Below are 429 nucleotides of genomic sequence, written 5' to 3'. Positions count from 1 at the left end.
GGTTGATTAGACTTAGTTTTATATGCGATCAAAGTTATGGATCTTTGATCGCGTATAAAGCTGGGTCTAATCAACCGAATTTAAAAGAATTATATATGAAATAGGGGTAGAAAAGACTGAAAAATATAATAAAATTAGAAATAAATAGATATCTCCAAATTTGCGGAAGTTAATATGTTCAGAGTGTTCTAAAATGTCGAAGTGCTGCATTAAATCGCATGTCCGTACGTATATATGTGTATGTGCAGATTTGATGTCCGTGTTTACTCTGACTTCCGCAAATTTGAAGATATCGATCTATTTCTAATTTTATTATATTTCTCAGTCTTTTCTACCCCTATTTCATATATAATTTTTTAAGCTTTGGTTGATTAGACCCAGCTTTATATGCGATCAAAGTTATGGATCTTTGATCGCGTATAAAGCTGG

Source organism: Temnothorax curvispinosus, unplaced genomic scaffold (genome assembly GCF_003070985.1).
Source record: "Temnothorax curvispinosus isolate PA1 unplaced genomic scaffold, ASM307098v1 QBEX01014232.1, whole genome shotgun sequence".
Lineage (NCBI taxonomy): Eukaryota > Metazoa > Arthropoda > Insecta > Hymenoptera > Formicidae > Temnothorax > Temnothorax curvispinosus.
The sequence above is the reverse complement of the archived record's forward strand: the minus strand, read 5'-3'. Positions refer to the sequence as shown.